Source organism: Peromyscus maniculatus, chromosome 22 (assembly GCF_049852395.1).
Source record: "Peromyscus maniculatus bairdii isolate BWxNUB_F1_BW_parent chromosome 22, HU_Pman_BW_mat_3.1, whole genome shotgun sequence".
NCBI lineage: Eukaryota > Metazoa > Chordata > Mammalia > Rodentia > Cricetidae > Peromyscus > Peromyscus maniculatus.
Genome location: NC_134873.1, coordinates 33,871,682 through 33,890,722, shown reverse-complemented (window position 1 = coordinate 33,890,722; position 19,041 = coordinate 33,871,682). Strand labels below are relative to the sequence as shown.

Here is a 19,041-nt window from a genome sequence, read left to right as displayed (position 1 = left end):
ATGTTCTGCAGCCTGGCTGTGATGTCATAGAGGACTGCTCTTCTCCTCCCTCTTCCCTGAGTGGCAGACAAGGAGACCCCTGGCTCCGTGAATACACTGGATACCAGACTTCTGGGCAGAATGCAGTTCCAGGGCCTGAAGGCTAAGAACAGCACAGGACTTCAGGCTTAGCACTCCTTTCTCAAAATGCAACAGTGAGTATCAGAAAGATGCTCCGAAGGTTTTTGTTAACTGTCTTTTTAATAAACTTCTAGAACTATGTCAAAACCATGCTAAGTAGCCTACAGTAAAATAAAACCCTGCTTAGACTATGGTCTTGAGGATTTCCACATCACAATATCAAAATCAACACCCAAAAGCCCCTTTGCTACTATCTCTGGCACATCATTCCAGGATTCAAGAGTTAAAATCAACCCCTGACCCTATCACAGGTCGACCTGGGGTGCAGTCTCCAAAGGCGATTCTTTGCCAGGAGCCGACTATATACCAGGTATTAGAACAACAAAAATTTGGCCGGGCGGTGGTGGCGCACGCCTTTAATCCCAGCACTCGGGAGGCAGAGCCAGGCGGATCTCTGTGAGTTCGAGGCCAGCCTGGGCTACCAAGTGAGTCCAGAGAAACCCTGTCTCGAAAAACCCAAAAAAAAAAAAAAAAAAAAAAAATTGTAATAGGAGAAGAAACAAAATTGTTTACACGTGTTGAAGTAGCCATTCCCTATGTGTGATCCGTATTTACATGTGTCTAGACTTAATTATGACTGACATTTCCACAAAGGTATTTGACAATGACGGTCGGATCAAAGGCCCACATAGGCAGCACAGGAAGCAACTGATAGCGAGAATCCAGTAAGGCATGAAAATAAAGCATGGAGCCCGAGCACCCAGCCAGCTCTGGCCAATACTGAAACTCAGGAATTATATAACACCCTTTGTTCAGCAAAATAACTCATTGCATTTCAAGACAGACAGAACACAATCACTTCTAGCCCCAATGCTCTGAGATAGATAAGTTCTGTAAAACCATTGTGCATGTGACATTTACGATATGAAACAAGCCTTCCCTAATCCTTTAAAATGTGGAAGGATTCAGGGCTCAGGAGTTAAGACCTTTTAGTGTTCTTGCAGAGGACCCAGGTTCAGTTCCCAGCAACTCCACGGTGGCTCACAGCTTCCTCCTAATACTAAGTCCAAGTGATCTGCACTCCTCTCCTGGCCTCTGTGGGCACCAAACATGCACATGGTGTACATAAAGATACATAGGCAAAAACTCAGAACCATAAAATGAAAATAAATAAAATCTTAAAATGTGGAGACATCTTATGATTCCATTTTTGTTTCTTTTTGCATTGGTGCCCAGTGATGATCAGCAGATGGCTAGGGCACAACTTAATCCTATAACAAAATCCCAGTGTGGCCGTGGGTAGAGCTGGAGAGACTTGCCCCACAAGTGTAGATGTTTCCTAATGTGACTGAGGTTACTAGGAAAGCATGGGCAACTCTGAGAAGTGGGTACTTTGCACAGTTCTTAGCTCACACCTTTCTAGCCCCAGTTGTCTCCAAAGCAGTGTGACAAGAAGACACACCCTCCTGACTCAAGTGACCGTCACCCTGGAAGGTAAAGGTCGGGTGTTTTACTGACTGAGGATGATCAATGTGTTCTGCCAAACTTTGAGGTTATCTACTGTTTTGGTGGGAAACAAGAGATTCTGACAGTCCCTGCTTGATCAAATGTTTCCTAGGGTCTGAGGTGAGGTGTCTGAAGAATGGGCCTGGGCATCTCTAGAAATGGGGTCTCACATCTGCTCCACAGCACAGGACCAGTGTGTGGATGGGCAGCTATCGGGAGTACAGACACACAGACACACAGACACACAGACACACAGACACAATGGAGGACATCAAAGGGAACCCATCGGAAGGCAGTATGGAAGAGTGAAGGAAGACCAAACTGGACACTGTCCATCTTGACCTGAAACAGACCCAAGGGATGAAGCAAAATTTATTGAAAGCATGTGCTAGTCTTTAATGAAAATTCCACCCCAGTAAGTCAAAAATACAAGGGCTTGGAAAGAGTGTCTGTCAAATTCCACAGCAAACATTATATCACCCCAAGAAAGAAATCTTAGGAAAATCTCATGAAAGGGAGGCGGGAAGAAGAGGATGGCCATTATCTGCCAGGCTGGGAGGTCTGTGTGGTACAGTTGTGAAACCCAAGCTCACAGGGTGAGCACCTGTAAGTGTTTCTTACAGACACTGCTACACGTTCAGAGAACAGAAACAGAATTGCTTAAATAAAAATGAACGCGCCAGATAAGACCATTTCCATAAGGTGCAGGATATGGGGAACATAGAATCGTTTTCTTTCCAAAACCAGTTACAGAATTAAGTAGAAGAGTAACAAATGAGGCTTATTAGCATAGTGAAATAACTTTGAAGTAGACAGTGTCAAATACAACGATAAATATGTAAATCCCACACAGAGCCAACTATATTGCATGCAAAGACACAAAGAAAACAATTAAGAATGGTGAGTTTTATTCCAAATTAAAATATCAATGCTCCCAAATAAATAATTAAGTCTAATAAAATGTCTTTTACAAATTAGGGTGTATTTGGAAACTGTACAAATTGAATATGAATTTATACAGAAGAGTAAATGTGTGAACATTGCCAAGGACAATGTGGAACGTATGCATAACGGAGGTGGATCTGTGCTATCAAATATTAAAATATTCTAAGGAGCTCCTATTGTAACAGCAGTCTCCTCATAAGAAGACAACAGAGAAATCATAAATACATCAAGAACTGACAGGAGACACTGACAGGCTCAGTCGTTACTGCAAATAGGTCATGCACGGGAAAAGATTTTTTATTTCCAGAAGCTTCTTACAAAAATAAATACTTGTGGGAAAATGAAGTTGGCCCTTACTGTGGCCCCCCTCTCTCACAAACACACACAAATTCCTCCAAATAGAAACTTTAGGGCACTGTGAGATTAAGAAAAGCTAAAGCTACTGAGCCAAGATCAATAATAGTCAGACACTTAAAGAATATTCTGCAGAGAAGATGATCTCCACACTGATGACAGTTTTGTTTTAATGTCACTAATGTGTATAAATTCCCCAGGATCACCTAACATGCAAGGACAGCCGCGGGGGGGGGGGGGGGGACGGGACGGGACACCAGAGAGATCTGAGGAGGTGGACGAGGCAGACAGGCAGCAAACTGAAAACCTGCCTGTCAAGACCGTCAATTACCCCGAAAGTACAAATGCCCAAAGGATCGGCAACATTCATGTGTGAGGAGTCGGCATTTCCAGGCATGGAGGGGTATTCGTGTTGGAATCTTCATGTTCATGTGGATATGAAGAATGTTCGCTAATAATGAGTCAGATCTCCTGCTGCTCCTCAGGCAAACCTCCTTTATAATCCACCTGCAGAAGCCCCACACCCTCCTGGAGTCCAAGTCGCTGCCTACTCCATGGCTGCTTTTTCCAAGGAGGCTTTGCTAGGTGAAATACACACAGCATATAAGTAATCTGATTTATGTTCCCCATGTGAGCCATGGTGCAACACTAAACACACACACACACACACACACACACACACACACACACACACACACACACACACACGATAGCTCAACATAGAGAAAGCAGGGCCATCCAAGCATGGACTGAGTCACTTCACATGGGGTCTAAAAAGATTTATATTCAAACTTGAACTCCCTTCCTTGCTCATGGGTTTTTTGTGGTTCTTTTTTTTTTTTGTTGTTGTTGTTGTTTTTTACTTTTCTTCTATCTAATTGATATTTCTCTCTGTGTGTCTGTCTCTCTGTCTCTTTCTCTCTCTGTCTCTCTGTCTTTGTCTCTCTCTGTCTGTGTCTTTCTGTCTCTCTCTTTGTCTCTCTCAGTGTCTGTCTCTCCCTGTGTCTGTCTGTCTCTCTATTTCTATCTCTCTGTCTCTCTCTCTGCCTCTGATTCTCCAGTCAATCACCTTTTCTTGATTGCTCTGGCATATATCTTCAGCAGATTCTTGGGATTTTTCTGAGCATCTCTCTCTCTCTATTAGATCATTTTTCATCTATCACCCATTGCCCCTTTTGTGGATCTTGCACCCCTTTCAACCCACCTCAGCGAAGCGTGTCCTTCAGTGGCTTCCTTGCAAAGGGCCGGGGTTATTGTGGTTTGATCTTAAATGTGCTTCAAGAACTTGTGACCTAAAGACTTGGTTCTCAGCTGATGGTGCAGTTATAGGGTGGGTGGGGGATGAATGGAGGGAACTGGACACAGGGGACATGCCCATGAAGGGACCGTAGATTTCCCCAGCTCCTTCCTCTTTGCCTGTACGAGTGGCCACTATGAGGCAAGAGGTGTACATGTCGATGTCATGGTCCACAATTGCAGATAGCCCAGGATGCTCCATGTGCTCTGTCTGTGGGTGGCAGTGCCATTCCCTCTCATGACAACTTCTGCTGGGCATGCAGGCTGCCTGTTCTCTCTCTTAGGTGACTTTTTTTTCTTTTTTTCTTTTTTTTTTTTTTTTGGTTTTTCGAGACAGGGTTTCTCTGTGTAGCTTTGTGCCTTTCCTGGAACTCACTTGGTAGCCCAGGCTGGCCTCAAACTCACAGAGATCCACCTGCCTCTGCCTCCTGAGTGCTGGGATTAAAGGCGTGCGCCACCACGCCTGGCCTTAGGTGACTTTTTTTTTCTTTTTCTTTTTCTTTCTTTCTTTCTTTCTTTTTTTTTTTTTTTGATGTATCTTCCAATCTTCCATGATTCTGCAGATTTTTTGTATCCATTCAACAATTCCCTCCTTTGGTGTTTGCTAGCACACAAACCCCGAAGAACACTAATGCTGCACCTTCTCTGAGGTCTGATGTCACCATGGAGATGCTGAAGGGGGCTTGTACACCCTCCTCTGCAGATGGAGACCCTGAGGTCAGAGAGGACACATGTGATTCGTGTAAGTCATTCAGTTAGCACTTACTATTTATTGCGCATTATTAGCAACCAGCAGGATGACAACATTTCAAGGAAGTTGCAAGATTAGCAGATGTCCCTGGATTTCAGTTTTAAAAAATAGCAATGACAGAGATGATCTTTCCAGTCCAGAATCAAACTTATAGTCAAAACCAGGAGTGATAAAGCTTGCTTTGCTTGGGTTTCCTAATGTGCCTTAAAGGAGGCTGGGAAGGCCTCTATTTTCTCTCATTCAGAGACTAATTATGTGTGAAGGAAGAGAAAGACCACAGAAGTTGTAGTTCGGAGGGACACGGCACCAAACAGTGTCCAGCTGGCTCTCTATGCCCCAGCGTCACCAATAACAGAACCAGGTCTTGTCTAGTGATCAAATCCATTCTTCACCATGTGTACTGAAGAAACAAAAACAAATGAAAAACACAACACACACGTCCTCTGCATTAACACTTAGGAAACAGTTCTTAATGAATCGTTCTGAAAAGCAGTCGCATCCCCTGCCAGTTGACTGGGGCAGATCCAACCAGGAGCAAGAGGCCATTTGGCCCTCCACTTTGTCAGAACCCTTAGCAATGCCCAGTCCAGTGTCCGCTCCAGAAAACAAGCCTCCTCTTCCCACGGTCTCAGAACTGGAGGGTCAACAGACGGAGCACAGTGCGCGACAAGTGTGTCGCAGACACAAGTGTGCCGCAGACAGAATCACAGATTTCAGATGGGGAGGGGAACAAAAGTTGTCTATTTTTAAAGCACAAATTCCAACTGCTCAGAATCCTGTCATGTCCAGGATTTAATTAATGGTCTCTCTGAAGGTGTTAATGAGGTATACAGAATTCTGGGTTAGCCTTGATGGGCTTCCTAATAATGTTTAGTACCTATTTCAGGAGAATTTTGGAATGTGCTAATTTTCTCAATTTCTGAAAAAGTATCTGTTTATTAAAGGAGACAATCTTCTGTTGTGGATGATTCCATAATTGTGCTTCAAACACTTACCCCTAGCAAATAACAGCATGCTGTAGTATGGGTGTCTGAGTTCATCGGTGTCTGAATTTACTTGCTGTCGTAATAAGGTGCCGCAGTGGAAGCCACACGAACCACTGGCGTGTGCCGTCCCACCACTCTGGAGGGGTTGGTTTCTCCCAGTAGCTTCAGGGCCACTGTTCCTGGCCTCCCTCATGGCAGTGGGCAGGTTGCTTCTCTTCCAGGAGAAGAACCACGCCAGGCTCTGGCTTTACTTCTTGCCTATTCCCCTGTGACCCACTCTGTGTCTTCTCTATTCACCAGCCAGACTGGGTGAAGCAAACGGCCTGCGCTCGTGTGACCTCGTCCTAGGTGATCGTGCCTGTAACACCCTGTTCCTAAGTAAGATCGTGGTCTGAGAAGCTGAGGGAAGGGCTTCAGGGTGTGAACACAGATGGGATGGGACCCAATTCACGCCATCATTTACACTAGAATTGAAGCAGTCCCTAGAGTCTGGGCCCTTTACCATCTCCGACTCTAAGTAGAATTCCCTTTCCAAATTTTAATTCCTGCTCCCTGCAGTACAGGAAACGGAAGAGGGCCCCTCTGAAGTGAACTTTCTTAGCTTGTCTTCCAAGCTTCCCAGCAAGCTACAGACTAATATGGTCACCCATTTTCCCGTCCGTTCATTTCATTAGTGCCTTGTAAGCTCATGTCACGGCTCGCCATTAACCACTCAGTTGCAAAGGTCGCTTGCAAATGTTCTCTACTAAATTTCCCGGGCCTTACAATGTGCTCAGTAAGATGTGGGATTTATAGTTCTAGACCTTAGGGGGGCGGGAAATGTTCCTGTCCTGTAGGCATGCGGCAGGCTTTTGATATTTGATGGAGGGGGGGGGCATAAGACGGGGAAGGGAGAGCAAAGGATGCCTGCACAGTTTCTGAGGCTGGTGTTAAAGAAGTTGCTGGACATATGTTCTCTGGAACATTCTGCATCTCATTTGCGAAGGTGGCTGTTGCAGATGAACAGGGATATATTTAGCAGGAGAAGCCAACTCCTGCATGAAAAGCGTCTGCTTGCAGCAAGCAGAGGGTAAGGTAATTCGGAGAGCCGCTGTACCACACCTTTGGCCTCACTCAGGGCGTGAGGCTGCTACCTGACTCTGTGATATTTCTATCTTGTGGGAAGGCTCTGTGTAAGACTGCTCACATCTCTTCTCCCAGTGAGTTCTAGGCAGTATTATCACAGACTTATGCCACTATGGCACCAGCCAATTCCAGAGGACCCTCCCTGTTCCCATGGTCATCCTCGGTTACCACAAACTGATGCATTCATGACTCTTCACCCTCTAAGTACTGTTAATTATAGTGGCATTCTCCTATATTGCTCAATGTTCTAGAAAAATTTCACAAGACTATGAGCTTGCAGGATGATGACCCTTGAGAGGATAGGGCTCTGTAAGGGCATGGGCTGTGTCTTGTTCACATTGTGACCCTCAGCAATAAAACCACATTTGACATGTAATGGGTTTAGGGGTCATTAACACCTTGTAATAAAATTGATCCTATAATAAAAAACAATGTTAAAGAAATAAATAGATGGAAGAATGCTTGGATGCAAGGATGGATGAAGGAATAAAACCATGACTCAGTTTTTCAAGAAATGTGCTTCCTAGATTTGAAGGTCTTCTAATGAAGGACACATATACCTGATATTTGTATGGAGACAGAGATTTATCATATGAGCCTCTATATAACCCCAAGAACAAGATGCTTTGGGTTTAAAAGCTTAAACCCAAAGTTGTCTTTAAAGCTGGTAGAATGGGGGAGACACTTTGATAACTACACATCTGACAGAGGACTGCTATTTAGAATATTTAAAGAAACTTGAAATTTAAGTATCAAGAAGTCAAAGTAGTCAATAAATGAGTTAGTGAAATGTCAACTGCTCAAAAGATGAAATATAAATATCCTGAAACATGAAAAATATTCAATATTACAGTCACCAGAAAACACAAAACTTCACTGAGAATTCAAATCAACCAAGTCAAAATGACTGTCACTAGGAAAATAAAACAAAAAGCAACTGCTGGGAAGGATGAGGAGAAAAGGGATCCCTTGCACACTGCTCATGGTACTGGAAACTATTCCAGCCACCAGGAAATCACTATGGAGGTTCCTCAGAAAACAAAACAAGACAGAAATCATGTAAAATACTTCTACCAGATGACCTAGCTACAGCGCTCTCGGGCGTTCATCCGAAGATCTCCAGATCTGACCACAGACATCCTTGAATGTTAACGCTTGTTGCATCACTATTCATGATGGCCAAGTTATGGAACTATAAAACAAACAAACAACAACAACAAAAGAAAAAAAGCAGAGGGATGGACCAGGGCAATGCAGTCTACATGCACAATGGAATTTTGTCCAGTCAAAGTTGAGTGAAACTGTTTTAGGGAAACTAAGGGGGCTAAGAGAAGGAGAAAGGAGGGAGACAAGAGAGGGCTGGGCCAGAAGGGAGTGTGTTCAATGTACACTGTACACTGTAATGAAAGTATCTTTTTGAAAACCAGTACTGTGTGTAAGGAGTATCCGCCGATAAGATGTTAATAGTCTTTACATCTCTGGTCTTTTATTTTGGCACCAAGTGTAGCTGGAATTTCTACCAAGAGAGGTGAGGAGAGGGGTGTGAAGGGAGACTGGGAGAAGGGAAACACCAGTGAAGAAGATAGCAAGAATATGCAAGAAGGAAATCAACAGAAAGAGAGAACGACAGGGGGAGGAGGGGGAGACTCTGGGACCTTAGGACAGCGTGGTGGTCATAGCTTAGCATTAATTCTTCCGTTTATGCTATTGAGGTTTATAAGGTATCTACATAGGAGGCAGAGTGCCGACTCCCTGTTATTACAGAAAATTTTCCCACTGGCAGACAGTAGTGTCTCAGTAGATACCAAAATAAAGCAGTCCGTGTCTTGTGGCTTACTCGAGAGCAACATGTTCACAGGATTTGTGGAGTTGTGAAATTTTGATCTTAATACAAAAATATAACCTGCGCTCTCCAGAGAATAAGCGTTACTTTATCCGACAGCTGAATATTTAAGGTGGAGCTGGGAGATGTGATGGATCCTGAGCTGGTAAGTGCTGCTGCGCATTGAGATCAGCCTTAATGGTAAAGCATGGATTTTCTGAATACTCAAGTCTCCAGGGAGACTTTTTAGGGAGCTTTTCCTCACAGGGTGTGGACAAGGCTCTGTCTGAGGCCCCTGCACTGGGACAGATCCCCTCTCTTCCAGCCAGTTCACGGAATTCTCACTCCACCCTGATTATACCACAAAGAATGTTCACTTACCACGAGTATGGTAGAATTCCAAAGTTACAAAACAAACTTTAACCTGCTTTAATGCTGTAAAAGTAAATTCAGGACTTCAATGGGTTTTAAGATTTGCTTCTTTTTATTTTGTAGGTATGAATATTTTACCTGCATATGTGTCTCTGTACCTTGTGTGTACATTTGCCCATAGTGGTCAGATATGGACATAGGTCCTCTGGCAGGAGATTTACAGAGATCTTCACTTTGTGGGTGCTGGGAACCAAACTGGGGTCCTTTGGAAGAGCAGCCAGTGCTCTTAACTGCTGAATCATCTCTCCAATGTAAAATGAGAGAGAAAGAGAGAGAGAGGGGGGGGTACAAAAGTGTTGGCCACAGCACACAGAGTGATGAGATGTTGTATGCAGAAAGCCAGCAGGTGCACAGAAACTAGACACCTGAGTCCCTTGAGAGCCCATGAGGGGTTAATTCTGCACGGCTCCTATTGTCTGGGCTTTGGACAGCTCTGATTTAGACATGGATCTATTTGATTTCACCTAAGGCATTCTGAAAGAAGAGAAGCCTGTTCAGTGTAACTGCAAAGTGTTGACTGCAGTATTGTATTGTATGTATATGTATTGTATGTATATATGTTTGTATGTGTATGTGTATATATGCACATGCATGTGTGTGTCACAATTCACACAAGCACATACTGTGCCTCATTCTAAGTCCAGGGAAGAATGACTGAAGTCGTTGAGCAAATTAAATCTGAAGATGATGTTGCTTGTATTTTTATGATTCTATACTCTTTTGTCTCTGTAAAACAGCCAAAGCCATCTCTTGCTGACATTCTATAGAGTGAGCTCAATTATGCCTGTACTGGAAAGTTCCATCATTTACCTGGAACACAGTTTCAACCCCTTCCTGTTTATGTACATAATCTTGCTTGTCAGGGTCCGGGTTGTGTGAATTTCCTCCTTTTCTTTGCTCCTTCTGCATAGATATCTCCTTTATCTTATTTCCATTTTTCTCCAGTACTACCACTGCATATTTATCAGAGTCCACACTTGAGTGGGTTCGCCTTCTCAGAGGACAAAGGAAATCTTCGCTCCTCTCATGCTCTGGTTCCCCCATCCTCCTTCCACCTCAGGATTGGATGTGATTTTTGTCCTGAATATAACTTTCTCAGAGTTTCAGCCATAAGATATTTTTTTTAACTCGACATAGTTATTGTTTCATTTTTTCCCTGTCATTCTTGATATGAAGTCCTTTCATTGGTGATAAAATTTCTCTCTTGCTGAGATGCATTCTCTTGGGCTTCCTTAATAAAATGATAACCATTATCAATTTTTGAACTGAAAATCCCATTGGGTGTTTGAGTTGTTAAAAATAAGGTTCAACTGAAGTAGCTCTTCCTATTTTCCCATTTTGCTCTGCTCTTAGTAGTTTTTGTTTATATGATTTCACCACTTAGGCATTTTTATCTCATCCCATTTTAAAGACACATTCTCTAGTCTTTATGTGTGGCTGGTAGACAACTATCAGTCTAAGCTGCTGTTCCGAGGAGCTGAATTGTCCGTTTTCCTCATTGTTTTGAGAATGATGAGTAAGCTCTTCGCTTTAATCTTTTGCATGTGCTTAGCACATACATCTTATAGAAGTTCTCTTTCTTCCAGTTCTCCCTAGCGGGTGCTACATTTCTGCCTTCGGAGCATTGCAGAGACTTGAGTCTGAAAACTACATTCCATCCTTATCAATGGTGACCTTGCCCCTCCCCACTCATTCTATTATCAGCTTTTCTGGGATGTGCCAATACAGCCGTCCATGGAGAATGCTTTTATCTCTGTTTTCTCCTTATGTCACACTCTGCTAAACTTGACACAATGCCTGCATATCTGCCTTCACACTAGTTAGCTCCCTTTCTGTGCCCAATCATCAAACCCTTTCCTCCAGCCTGCATTTCACTTACTGGTCTCTGTGCTCTTTCTGTGTGGTAAATTCCAGCACAGCTTTGTTATTCCCCTTGATGCCTTAGCTTTGTGAATTATGTTAGGCTGGTATTCACTTTTGTCTCTGAGCAGGGCACACACTTGAGGAAGGGGTTCGCTTTGAGTCAGTTTGATGGCTATATGTTATTTGTTATGTTGATCATTTTTTCAAGCCCAGGCTGGCACTGAACTTGCTGAACAGTTAAAGATGACCTTGAACTCCTGATCTTTCAGTCCGGATATCCTGAGTGCTGGGATTACAGGCAGGTACCAACATGCTTGGTTTTATGAACTGCTCGGGAATGAACTCAGTTCCTATCTTGATGTTTTAGAATTAAGACTCCCAGATTGCTCACAAGTACCATGAATTCAAAATCTATGTATCTGGCCAGTGTGTGCACATTCTGATAGGATCTCTCACCTACTTCCAGAGGGGAGGTGGATCATTGTCTAGTCAGTTACCTCTGTAAACTGCAATTGCTTTTACCTTTTCTTATTTCAGGGTATAGATTACTGCTGATTCTCATGAAGGACTTCCTCAGAACCATCAGCTACCCTGGCCTATGGCCTCAGTCCATCTGGTGTGTGGATGGCATCTAACACCATGTATTAACACTATTAGAATCAATGTCAATAGATTTTTGATATTGAACCTGAAAATGTTTGTAGTTACTTGCAAACTCACATATATAGTCAAATATTATGGAGTGAATGCTTAAGGAATTTGCAAGAGTAGAGTTTCATTCTATTCTGGGCCTTACTGTTAGAAAACATGTGGACTCACACTGCACCCCTACACCACTGTTATAGGGATCCCACTGGAGATGACCACTCAGACACAGTTTATAGCCAACTGAAAGTCTTAATTCTAGCCTGCTACGACTACATTAAGCTATTCAGGACCTAACTGTAGGACTGAACTTTTAGACCAAGATATACATTTAAAGGCAAAACCCACATGGCATCTCAGCAGCTACATGGGGAGGTTTGCACAAGCAAGCAGTTTAACAGAAGCTAATACAAGCAGTTAGCTGAATGAGGTGAGGGATGTTCTTTATAAGCAGGCATTTTAACAGAAGCTAAGATAAATTAACTGGGGCATCTTGGCCTCTGATCCTAGAATAGAGTTGGGTAATTTTCCTTGGGATGCTCCATCAAGGAGATAAAATTCTAGTTAAATCTGAACTGGCCTCAGCAAAGATACAAAATGAAGGAAACCTTCAGTGTCTTGCCTTGTTACACTACTTTCTCAAATGAGAAATTTCTTCCCTATGAGCTGTTCCTTATTTGTTGTAAGTATGAACTATTGGTGGGGTTGACCTAGTGTGCCTCTGAATCTCTTGCAGTTCATCTTATGTAGGGCCTGGTTGACCACTCAGTAGTCCCAAGCTTTATGTAGCCCTCACTTTGCATTGAGATCCTCTAAGAATCAGAATCCAGGTTCTGTAGTAAGCAGAACTAAGTTTGGTGGCTAAATGACACAGAGGATTATTTCTCTCTCCTGTGTGAGACAAGCTTGGGCTGCAGCAGCTGCTCAACACAGTCACTCAGAGATTCCTCCCATCTTTGTGTTCTCATGCTAAGATATTGGTTCTAGAGAGATGGACAGACACCTGGCTCTGTAGCCACAAGGCCTGTCCAGAGCTCTCTTCTCATGGAACAAGAACACTATCCAGGGTTCTCACCCTGCCTCCATGGCTTTTCTCACAGCTCATCATAGGGAAGGCATGTGTAAGGACCTCCGAACTTGTAAGTATCAGCACTTCCTCAGGGGCATGTTTATGTTCTCCCCTTCCCCAACCCCCAAATTCTTGTGACAAAGGGACCACATGTTCTTGCCCAGCATATTCTCCCTTCCTCAGCCCTCCAAAAACTGGCTAGTCTCCAGGAAAGCTCCTTGATACCCTTCACCCAGGTCAACTGAGCTTGGTTGGTTCTGGGATCTCCGGCTCAGTCAGAACTGACCACATGAGTTATGCTTGCATCAGATGCATTATGCATTTGTAGGGAAACCAAGTTGATTCTGAACTCTTTGACAAGCAAAGACTATGATAGACAGGTGACAAACTCTGGGAATTGGTGAACCGGTGACTACTAAATGAACATCAGACTCTGGAAGTAGGGATGTGCTAGTCTTCAGATCGCCTCCCAGGAGCATACATCAATACTTTCTTACCCCAGTCTTTAGGTGCAAACTCTACCAGATCATAGATCTTTCTTCTGACTGACACTTCAATGTAAAATTCTTTTCTATTAAAAAAATCTCTGTGAAGGTAAAACATAGTTATTCCATGCCGGGTAGTGGTGGTGCACGCCTTTAATCCCAGCACTTGGGAGGTAGAGGCAGGCGGATCTCTGTGAGTTTGAGGCCAGCCTGGGCTACAGAGTAAGTTCCAGGAAAGGCGCAAAGCTACACAGAGAAACCCTGTCTCAACAAAACAAAAACAAACAGACAAAAAACAGTTATTCCTGTACAAGTCTTATCATACCTAACATAATTCTTAAGAAAATGATCTTAGCCAATCACCCCTAGAATTTTCCATCAGTGTGACTCTGTCTTGCTTCGGGAGTGAGGAGTCTTGACTCTTTAATTTTTTTTTTAATGATTCTGTGTATATATACATGTCTGCGTGGATACATACAACATGTGCACAGTTAACTGAAGAGTCTGGAGGGCATTGGATCCCAGGGGTTCAAGTAACTGTGAATTCTGCCTTATGCAGGTGTTAGGACCAAACTCAAGTCCTGTGTAAGAGCGGTGCATGCTCTTAAATGCTTAACCATCTCTGTGGTGCTGAGTCTTGACTCTCAGTCTCATCCGTGTCAATTCTTAAACACATGGTCTGATGTTCACACCTCCATGCATGACAGGTGTGTCTCTTCCAGCAGCTCTCTGAAAGCCGAGAGAGAGCAAGCAGCTTCCCTTCTTGTGTTCCTCTAGCCCTGCATGTTCTTGACACACATGAGCTGAATGAATGTTTAGGAGCAAGGGAGTAGGTAAGATCTCTTTGTTTAGGAAGTATGTATGCCTATGTATGTACATGCCCGGGAGTTATAGGGACATGTGTGTTCTATGTTCAGGAGTGTGTGCTCATGCACATGTGTCCGTGCATGTAGAGGCCAGAGATCCACTAGATTTCTTTAGCTGCTGTCTTGGTTAGGGTCACTATTGCTGCAATGAAACACTATGGCCAAAGCAAGGAGCAAAGGGTTTATTGGGCTCACACTTCCACATCACTGTTCATTGTCTAAGGATGTCAGGACAGGAACTCACACAGGGCAGGACCTGGAGGCATGAGCTGATGCAGAGGCCATAGAGGGGAGCTGCTTACTGGCTTGCTCCTTATGACTTGTTCAGCCTGCTTTCTTATAGAACCCAGGACCACCAGCCAGGGACCATGGGCTGGGCCCTTCCCATCAATCACTGATTAAGAAAATGCCCTCTAGCTGGGTCTTATAGAGGCATTTTCTCAATTGAGGTTTCGTCCTTTCAGATGACTCTAGCTTTTGTCAAGTTGACATAGAACTAGCCAGGACACCTGCCCTCTATGGTTTTGTTTTTGTTTTTGTTTTTGTTTTTGTTTTTTGTTTTTTGTTTTTGTTTTTTTTTTTGAGACAGGGTCTTTCAGTGACCCAAGATTGGTAAATTATGCTTGGCTAGCTGGCCTATAAGCCCCACGGATCCATCTGTCCATGCCTTCCTAGCACTGGGATAGCAAACACAATAGGTTCCAGAGATCAAATTCATGTCATCAATGCTTATATAGAGGAAGAATTTTAATGACTGATCTGTCTCCTCAGCCAAGGACTCTTAGAGTTCAGTCCTGTATTTACACTTAACACCAATACTTACAAGTGTTGGAGAAGACACTATTTTGGCAGGAAAAGAAAACATTGAGAAAGTGTGTGTTCAGGGATTAAAACTAAAATCGTGTTAAATAGTTTTGCGATGGTGTCTCAGGAGGCCAGAGGGCAGGAGAGCTCGGTATATTCAGAACACTAGTGGTGGACTGTGCCCTACTTCCTAGCCCAGGTAAGTCCTCAATAATAGTTCTGTTCTCCTCTCTGGTTCTTCGTTAATCTGTTGAAAAAGAAGATGGGAACAAGACCAGTTGCCCGTAGTGTGACATGTGGCACCCAGCTACTTAACCATTTCCTTCCACCCATGCTAAGTTCAGGATGTGATGGGTTAATTATTCCATACAGCAAAGATGGCTGGAGCTTGGGAATGGATCTTCTCTCTTGCTTATATGTGTCAGCCTTTATTTAAATAAATGACATACGTTGCTCTTCTATTGAATGATGAAGACTTGGAGGACTAGAAGTGTGAACCCTGAAAGCTTGCAACCTCTGCCATGAGTCTAGCTCTGACTCGTCAGTTGAATGTGGCTTTTAGGTGGACCTTGAGACACTGACAGCAAAGAGGAGATTTTGAGATGAGCTTTATCCCTATATCCAAAGAGTCTGAAATGTTCTGGTGGAAGATCCACCTCAACTCCCCTCCCCCATCTCTTTCCCCAAACCCGCCCCTTCAAAGCCTGCCAAGCACAGCTCCTCCTCCAGAGAGGCTCAAGACCACTCCCACAGGGGATATAAGCTGCATCCCGGAAAACAGATGCGTGGTTCTTCTGGTCTCTCTTCCCCGTCTCCTCTCTGCAGGGCCTGGGATCACCAGGAACGCTTTACCCATTAAACCGGGCCTTTTCCTAATTTGGTCTGATTTGGATTGCCATGAAGTGGAGAGGCTTATTGGGATGAAAACAACAACAACATTGCATTTTGTACATGTGACACCTAATGTTGAACAAAGTAGATAAATTATGAGTGGATCCCATGGGCAAATACTTGGTCTTTTTATTTATTTATTTTTCCTTGTCCTATGTATGGAATGGTTAAAAGTGGTCTATTCTGAGTTTACAGATGTGTAAAAGTTCATAAATAATTCACACAATAGGACAATTGAGAATAATTTGGAGTCTATTACATCAAGCACTATTGTTTGTTATAAATATCTACATGACATTGAAACTCTATTTTTTTCCTACGACCAAACATTGGAATTATTATTTGGTAATTAAGTCAGGGCCTCACTGAAGTTTGCTCAGACAATACTTGTAAAATAAGAATTTCATGAAAACCAATATTCTCAATGGCAGCTGGGAATTTCTTGCCTCACACTGCAGTTGCTTCAGGGAAGACCAGGAGGAATTCAGCACTAAGATTTGAACACCTGCTGTACTCACTGGAGCCCATCAATGTTCTCTCATTTCCATGGACTTACCCTTTCCTTGTTTCTCACTGTGTGACAGCCTCTGTTGGAAGATTCTGCACTGCATCCATGATGACAGCAATGTGCCACTGACTGTTCTTATTGCAATGACCAAATACCTAACAAGAAATTCTTTCTGCAGCAGAGAAGAGTTCATCTTGGCTCATAGTTCGGGGCTAGAGTCTGCCATGCCAGGGAATGCCTGGCAACAGGAGGAGCTCATGGCTCTCGTGGTGGAATCTGGCTCACACCTAGGAAGCAGAGAGAGAGAAATGCTGGTACTCTCCTAGCTTCCTCCTTCTTATTTATTCCAGAACCCTAGTCTCTGAGGTGGTTCCGCCCACATTTATCAGGAGTCTTCCCTTTTCACTTAAACCTCTGATACACTGGCCCAGAGACAAATCTCTTAAGATGCCAAGGCCAACTGAGGATGAAGATCAATCATAACAACATTGTTTGTTTATTTGTCTTTTTCTCTTTCCTTCCTTGAGCTCCTCAGGTGGAAGAACGTGTCAATTTCCACATCCTTAATTTCCATTTCTGGTCTAGTGCACCTTTCATTGGCTTTCAGAAAATTACTTTAGTTAAAAGCGCTGGGGACCTTCAGGTATGAGCAGACATTAGGAAAGGAATTTCAGGCTATGACAAGCTAAACTAAATGGGTACAATGAAACAAGTTAAGTTTAGAAGGAGGGTGGAAAGCTCTATCTAATATTTGTTATCCAGCATCTATATTTTAATGTAATATTTCCCCAGAGTCATTGCTCATCAGTGCTGAGAAAGCAGAGTTGGTGTTGGTCACAGTCTTTGAAAAACACCAGTGTTTCCCAAGCTCACTCTACTTGGCACATGGAACAGGCAACAGGAGTCCCCAATACTTGTCTTTAACTCTCTAACCATAATAGACCAGAGGTGAGGGATGCTGCATTAGGATTATTAAGTCAAGTAGCCAAGTATGAACTCTTCATGAAAACATGCAAGACATTATGATCATTGCTACATGCCCAGGCCTCTGTAAATAACCAGAGACCATTCTGATAATGATAAGAGACCATGATTTTGATCAATCATATGTTATCCCATATTTTGCACAGTCCTGCAAACCATAAGACCTCAGAGTTGACAAATATCTGGTTAATGAACATCTAAAGTACAGGTGGTTGTGAACTTCCTGATATGGGTGCCAGGAACAGAATTTGTTCCTCCAGAAGAGGAACAATCACTGTTCAACATTGAGCCATCTGTCTCACCCTACACACACACACACACACACACACACACACACACACACACACGTTTTATTGAACCACATGGTCATGATTCACAGGCAGTTCTTTTTTTTTTTTAAGACAGGGTCTCTACATAGCCCTCGCTGTCCTAGAATTCACTATGTAGACCAGGCTAACCTCAGACTCACAGACATCAGCCAACCTCTGCTTCTGAGTGGTTATACACACAATTCTTAACACCAACCTTGATCCCTTTGCTCAAGACCTGCTCATTGCTGTCTTTTCTTTTTTCTTCCTGTTTTTTTTTTTTCTGGATGTTTGAGGAATTAAACACATTAAGCTATAGCAAAAAGCAAAACTTAAGATTGTTTGTTGTAATTCTTGTTAAACAGATCCTCTTCCAGCAAACATATTCAAGATGTTACTTAGTCACTCATACAATAATATGTGCCGGCTTTAGTAACTTCATGGTACCATCCAGAGGTTAAACTTACGGGTTAAATTCCTGTTAGATATTGGAAGAGCTTGTGCTCCATGATAGCTAAGTCCTAATAAAGGCGTTTGAGGAAGAATTTGAATGTTCTCTCAAACCCAGACCTGACTTTAAGCCTAACACCTTGTGACTCATGTAAGAATTGAGTTGGCTATATGAAACTTATTTTGTATTTTACAGCTACACCAAACACTTGAATTTTTGTCAAAGTAAACTCTGGGCTCGGCTTTCCCAAGATTGTCATTTGTGTGTAGATAGCTGTCTCTGTTGTAACCACCTTGAGGTTGTGATCCTTGAAGTATGTGAAGCTGGAATAGCTCACTGGGTGTCAGCTCATGCCTTAAACTTCTCAAAAGTAGGGTGTGGCTATTTATCCATCATGTGCAGCTTTCCGTTGACCTGACTGATGCTGTTGGGTGACAAAAACGCCAAGCAAAGACAGAAGCTCAGCTCCATCTCCCACACATATCACTGCTGGATGGCATGGAAATGAATATTTGTCTAACCAAGAGATCTAATGCACTGAATGTGTGTAGACATCTTCAGGGAGGGTTGGAGAGATGACTCAAGGGTTAAGGGCTCTTACGGCTCTTCAGAGGACCAGAGCCCACGTGAGCAGTTCAGAACTACCTATGAGTCCAGCTCTAGGGGATTCAGTCTTCTGATTTCTGCCGGCACTGCACTCATGCGCACACACCCACACACGGAGGTCCCCAGGGGAGAGGTCCAAACAGTAGCCGTGTTATGTGCGCCTCCCTCTGACTCAGTGACATCTGTGAGGGACGAGTGCACCAGTGTCTCTTCTCCTTTGTGGG

At 43.3% G+C, this 19,041-nt stretch overlaps 1 long non-coding RNA gene across 1 annotated transcript; it reads left to right on the top strand.

Annotated features, from left to right (window-relative positions):
* The first annotated feature begins 49 nt into the window (after nucleotides 1-49).
* On the top strand, nucleotides 50-2,916 carry LOC143270177 (uncharacterized). The gene is made up of 2 exons (XR_013047167.1): nucleotides 50-194; nucleotides 2,605-2,916. It is a non-coding gene; the product is annotated as an uncharacterized LOC143270177 (long non-coding RNA).
* The last annotated feature ends 16,125 nt before the right edge of the window (nucleotides 2,917-19,041 follow it).